Genomic DNA, 5,507 nt, shown 5'->3' with positions numbered 1-5,507 from the left:
AAAAAGAACCCCAGAAGGGGACCAGGGAGATGACTCAGTGGAATAAGCGCTTCCCTAGCAAGTGCAAAGGCATGAGTTCAATCATCCATTCCACAAAAAAAGTAAAAAAACAAGAATGCCAGAAAGCCTCTTACTTTGAGAAAGCATCTGAAGTCTCACAGGAGGCCACACACTTGTAATCCTAGCAGGAAGGGAGGCTGAGGCAGGGAGGAACATAAGTTCAAAGGCCAACCTAAACTACTAGGAGGGAGGCAAAGTAGAAAGGGAGGCTTGATTGATCTGGCCAGGCATGGTAGTGCAAACCTTGTAATCCCAGCTTCTCAGGAGGCTGAAGCAGGAGAGTAATAGGTTGGAGAAAAGCATGAACACCTTAGCAAGACACTGTCCCAAAACAAAGTTAAAAATTTCTGGAAAAAAAATTTATTTTCTAGAGACATAGCTCAGTGCAAAGGCCCTGGGTTACAAACCCAGTACTGTGGGACAAGGCGGGGTGGTCACCATCAAGAACACATAGATAATAAAAATTACAGGTGTGCAGCCACCACTTCCAGTTTCAATTGCCATTTCAGCATGCTCCAGGGGCAGGGCCAGGCTGGCATGGCACACCAGGGATGGAACTTGGGCCACTGAGCTCTGCCTTAGCAGGCACTTTAGCTGGCTAAGTTATCTGGCCAACTGTACAACAGAATAATTTTTAAACAGCACTACACACCAACAATGACAGATTTATCCCGGGCATGCAGTGCTGGCACCGGCCCCGCCCCCAGGGCAAGCTGAGCTGGTGATTGAGACTGGGTATGGTGGTGCACACCTATAATCCCAGCCCTCAGGCGGCTGAAAATAGGAGAACCACTACGAGTTCGATCTATGTAGTGAGAGCCTGTAGACCTTGTTCTAAATACAGGGGGAAAAAAAAAAAGTAACAGATTTAGAAAGAGATGTGGGAATACTATCAGTAAGCAGAATGAATGTCCCTTAAAGCTAAAAAGCCACAAATTACAAGGTTTCACATATAATCCATGTTTTGGAGATTAATGTCAGAAAACCTAAAATGAAAAATGGCTACAGAGAAAGAACTACAAATTGAAAGGAGGACTTGAAAGGAGGACAACTGCTTTCCATTCTAATCTCATTTATTCCACCCCTCCTGATCTTTAATCATACAGACAAGTAAAAATGCCCCTGTAGTCCTTCCTCATTGCCCTCATCCAAGGTCTATACTGACTCCTCCAATTAAGAACCCTTCACAGTCAAGCCCCTGTTCATCCTCCAGCTTCACTCTAAACATCTTTCCCACTTGCCACTGCTCTAACTATAATAAATCAAATTCAAGTATCTGCAACACCAACTTTTCTTGCCCCTGAGACTCTGCCCTTCTCCGTGACAGCAGTTACTACATTTGTACTCTTCAGGGTTCATCATAGAATCACACCCCTGGGAGGCTTCTCTGACTACTTTAAGAGGCCCAGTGAACATTTCCAATTTGGTGTTTTTCTTCTCACAGCATTCACTAGCCTGCATAAACTACCCATGCCCCCAAGAAAAAGATGTAAGAACAAGTGCCCTGTCCCTTTTGTCCCTCACATGGACACAAACAATCTCAGCCTTTACTCCAAAAACATCTGCAAACATCAAATTCAATACAGTTAAATTAGCAGGAATTCTGGCTGCATAAAGTCCAAGTTTGCTGAGGGAACATATTGGTAAGATAAAATACTCACCAATGCCAAGCCCAACAGAGATTAATGAATATTCTACAAACTTAACTGCTAGGCAAGTATTGTGGCACACGCCTGTAATCCCAGAAAAATAGCAAGCCAACACAGAAGGAGAGAAAGAAAAAGCATGGCTCAAGAAATTTAGCACTACTGTGTCTCAAAATAAAAAAAGAAAAGGGCTAAGGACATAGCTCAGTGCAAAAGGTCCTGAGTCCAATATATTCTCATATTCTCTGTCTCTGTCTATCCGTCTATCTGTCTGTCTGTCTGTCTCTGTCTCTGTCTCTGTCTCTCTCTCTCTCTCTCTCTCTCTCTCTCTCTCTCTCTCTCTCTCACACACACACACACACACACACACACACACACACACACACACACTATCTACCCTCAGTTTACCACCAGACCTAGCAGAAAGACAGAACCAGGACACACTTAGGTCTATAATTACCCATCTGTGGGCCAGGAGCTAGATTCCACAAGTTACAAATTAAAAAACTACAAGTCAGCTAAAAATTACAAGCCAGATAAGTTCTACAAGTTACAAATCAAAAACTTACAAGGCACATAATCTATTTAAGGATTGGTTTTACACTCATTTTAATGGGAAAAAAATCACCAAATAATGACTGCTAACAATTCTGACTGCTTATTATATTTAATAAGGAAGATGTTATAATAATCCCCTTGGTCAGAAGAGAAAACTAGGTATAGTTGGATTAAATAATACAACCAAAGTTAAACTTTAATATAGTAGTCCCTTCATGCATTTTATTTTCTGCAGTTTCAGTTACCCATTATCAACTATAGTCCAAAACTATTAAAAGGAAATTTCCAGAAATAAAAATTCCCAAACTTTAAATTGCATGCCATTTTGAGTTTTCTGATCATAATCCCATCCAGAACTTGAGTCACTCATTTATCCAGTGTATCTAGGCTATTTATACTTTCTACCCTTAGCCACTCAGTACCTGGCTTGGTTATCAAACCAACCACCTTGATAGTGCAGTGCTTGTGTTCAACTAACTTATTTTACTTACTTTAATAGCCCCAAAGTACAAGAGTAACAATGCTGGCAGTTAGTTGTAAAGTGCTTCCTTTAAATGAAAAGTTGAAAGTACAATAAGCTACTCTAAAAGAGCAAAAGGCCACAATCATTTAATCTTTACTACAGTACATGACAATTACAACAATTGTTACAACTGTTCTTTATTATTATTGTTTTACCTCTTATGATACCTAATTTATAAATTAAACTTCATCATTTATCAATGAAATTTACATATTAAAACATAGTACATATGTGGTCTGGTACTACACCCATCCACTGGTGGTCTCTGAAAATAGCCCCTACAGGAAAAGGGAAGTACTGTAAATAAACATCTAAGCCAAAAGCTGAATCCAGAACCTATAAGAATAAGATACTGATAATGAGCACAGTGACGCTAAAGTCAGATTGAGACTGAATCCATGTATTTTGGCTTATCAAAAATGTGAGATAGAAAATAATAAACCTTACTAATAAAATCATTGCAAAGATTCAATTAGTAATTGTAACTTGAGTGTTTATAATATCCAGATAGTATTCTAAGCATCAATATTGCTATTAATCAATATATACTGCCTGCCATCGAGAAAAAGTATCTAAGAAGCACTAAACAAATATGTTTTCCTCATCTTTCCTATAAAATCAACTGTCTTTTGCTTGCTACTCTAGGTCAAACATTATAAAACACCTGGAAGAAAAAACAAAATGACACAAGTATAGCAAAAGAATTATACTCACAGCTCAAAAGGCAACAATAATTCCATGAAAAAAATCTAATGACACCTTTTAAAAAATATTCTTAATGTCTCTTCCTAATTTTCATTGTAGTCCAAGAACCTGAAAGAGACAAGATGTATATGTACATAACCACCTGCTTTTACAAAGTTCTGTGTTCATCATCATAGTCAATTCCTATATGCCTACCATGCAAACTGCTAGACCTTAAATGAACAAAAAAGTATCAACAGCCTGTATTCAAGCCCACATTCTACTTGAATAAAAAGCCATGAAGTAATTGAAAACTACTAACAACATTAACAAACATAAATTAATCTGCCAGTAAGTCAGCTAGTAAGTTCAGGGTAAGATTGCAATCAGAATCTACAGTCATCCCACTAAAATTATACTGAAGGGATATTTAATTTTTTTAACCAAACAGAAGCCAAGAAAAATTCAAAGGCAGAAAAATATACAAACTTTGTAAAATTGAGAAAAGCTCTAGTACAGAAAAAAAAAAAAAAAAAAGTAGGGGGGGATAACCTAGAAGAGAATAAAAGATTAGAAGGACAGTAAATGGCTCAGCCAACCCACAGGTCAACTACAGAAAACACAAAGCACCAATTCTACACGCAGAAGGCTCAGAATCACCAGCACTAAGTACAGATGAAACTAGAAGGAGGAGGCCCAAGGAAGATGAGAGTTAAAGCAGTCCCAATACAATGAGAACCTCAAGGCCATGCTCCCCTACTCCTGAAGATAGAAGGCCATTTTCTGAGGTTAACCTGGCCAACTATACTAAACATAGGGGAGGTTAGTTCACTGAACACCCACTCCAGCTATCCTACCTACTTCCTAGACCTTTACCCAACAGGAGACTATCAGTGTTCTTCAAGAATCTGATCACCCTAAAAGGTGTAACGATACCAACACAGGATTCCCCAACAAATGGCCCTTCCAGCGTACCCTGACACAAAACTCAAAGTCAAAAGGCCCCACTCACTACATGCTTAAAAGTTTCCAAAGAATTTTGGACTTATCACAAGGAAATATCAGATGTGTGAAAAATGTTCTAATAAAGAAGACAGAATAACGGAGAGAAGAGCAGAGAAGCAACCTGGAAGAAACACAAACTATACAAGCTATCAATAAAAGGTCATCACAGTCATAAAACAAATATAGATAGAATGTTCTTTAAAAAATAATTTTTTGTGCCCTGCCGGCCCCACCCCTGGGGAGCTCTGTGACAGCGATTAAGACATGGTGGTGTGTGCCTATAATCCCGGCACTTAGGAGGCTGAAAACAGGAGAATCACAAGTCCAATCTACGTAGTGAGACCCTGTAGACCCTGTACTAAACACATTTTGAAGAAAAAAAAATCCTTCAGCCCGGTGTGGTGAAGCATGCCTATAATCCCAGCACTCAGTAGGCTGAGGAAAGAGGATCACCATGAGTTTCAGGCCAGTCTGAAACTACAAAAAGTGAGTTCAAGGCAGCCTGCATTTCATAGGGAGACTATGTCTTCAAAAAATCAATAATAATTCTTGAAAACTAACCAGACTACGAAAATAAATTCTTTCTCTGAAATGAAGACACCTCTCTGAAAGTGCAACAAAAAATGAAATGGTAAGGAGAGGAAAGCAAAAAATAAAAATATATTGAAGTGCAAGTATAGGAAAACCAGAGAAGTTGTCAAAGAGAAAATAGTCCAAAAGACAAGATTTCCAAGAAAGAGGGAATTATAAAAAGAAAAAATCATCACAAAATAATCCTAAAAATGTTTTCAAGAATTGAAGAATACAAACTATCAGTAAAAAATACAAAGAACGGTAAAGGAACAGCTCCACTATAATCCAAGGAAAGAGATCCAAGGCACACTGTCATCATCACACCTAAAACACACTTGGACAAATTGTAAAACTCAGAAAAAAGGAAAGAAAATATTCAAATCCATGCAACCAATTAGGAATGAAAAGGGTGAGATCAAAACAAATCTTGCAGAAATCCAGATCATCCATACCAACTT

The 5,507-nt window shown here is 38.5% G+C and overlaps 1 protein-coding gene and 1 pseudogene across 4 annotated transcripts in view; one reads left to right on the top strand and one right to left on the bottom strand.

Annotated features, from left to right (window-relative positions):
• Positions 1 to 5,507, bottom strand: part of Ptk2 (protein tyrosine kinase 2) — a 365,697-nt gene that overhangs the window by 287,802 nt on the left and 72,388 nt on the right. For 3 of the 4 annotated variants that reach the window (XM_023723973.1, XM_023723974.1, XM_023723975.1), the window contains exon 2: positions 3,502 to 3,600. The exons of the other annotated variant lie outside the window; for it this stretch is intronic. The gene's annotated coding sequence lies outside the window, so the exon portion shown is untranslated. The remainder of the gene's footprint in view (positions 1 to 3,501; positions 3,601 to 5,507) is intronic. 4 annotated transcript variants of the gene reach the window in all.
• The window catches only part of LOC101593230, a 53,877-nt pseudogene that overhangs the window by 4,188 nt on the left and 44,182 nt on the right, over positions 1 to 5,507 (top strand).

This window comes from Octodon degus, unplaced genomic scaffold (genome assembly GCF_000260255.1).
Source record: "Octodon degus isolate 3935 unplaced genomic scaffold, OctDeg1.0 scaffold00104, whole genome shotgun sequence".
NCBI classification, from domain to species: Eukaryota; Metazoa; Chordata; class Mammalia; order Rodentia; family Octodontidae; genus Octodon; species Octodon degus.
This window is presented reverse-complemented; position numbering and strand designations above follow the sequence as displayed.